The sequence below is a fragment of the Giraffa tippelskirchi genome, chromosome 9, assembly GCF_054371585.1.
Source record: "Giraffa tippelskirchi isolate mGirTip1 chromosome 9, T2T-mGirTip1v1.2.pri, whole genome shotgun sequence".
NCBI classification, from domain to species: Eukaryota; Metazoa; Chordata; class Mammalia; order Artiodactyla; family Giraffidae; genus Giraffa; species Giraffa tippelskirchi.
In genome coordinates, this window is record NC_137283.1 from 158,018,649 (window position 1) to 158,018,897 (window position 249).

Genomic DNA, 249 nt, shown 5'->3' on the forward strand with positions numbered 1-249 from the left:
TGGGCTCTTTCAGCTTTAGAAACAAACAAACTGTCCTTCCTTCCATGAACCTCAGGGCCCTAAACCCTACATAAAGAAGTGAATGTTTATAAAACTCCAGGACCCAGCAAAAGTCCAGGGGATGTGGTGTCTGAAAGGCCACTGGGGTCCTTGTGATAATACTGGGGTACAAGTTGCCATTCAACAGGGTTTATGATGTGATCACTCTGGGGGTAAGTACCCCCAGTTACCTGTTCTAACTAGCCAGTT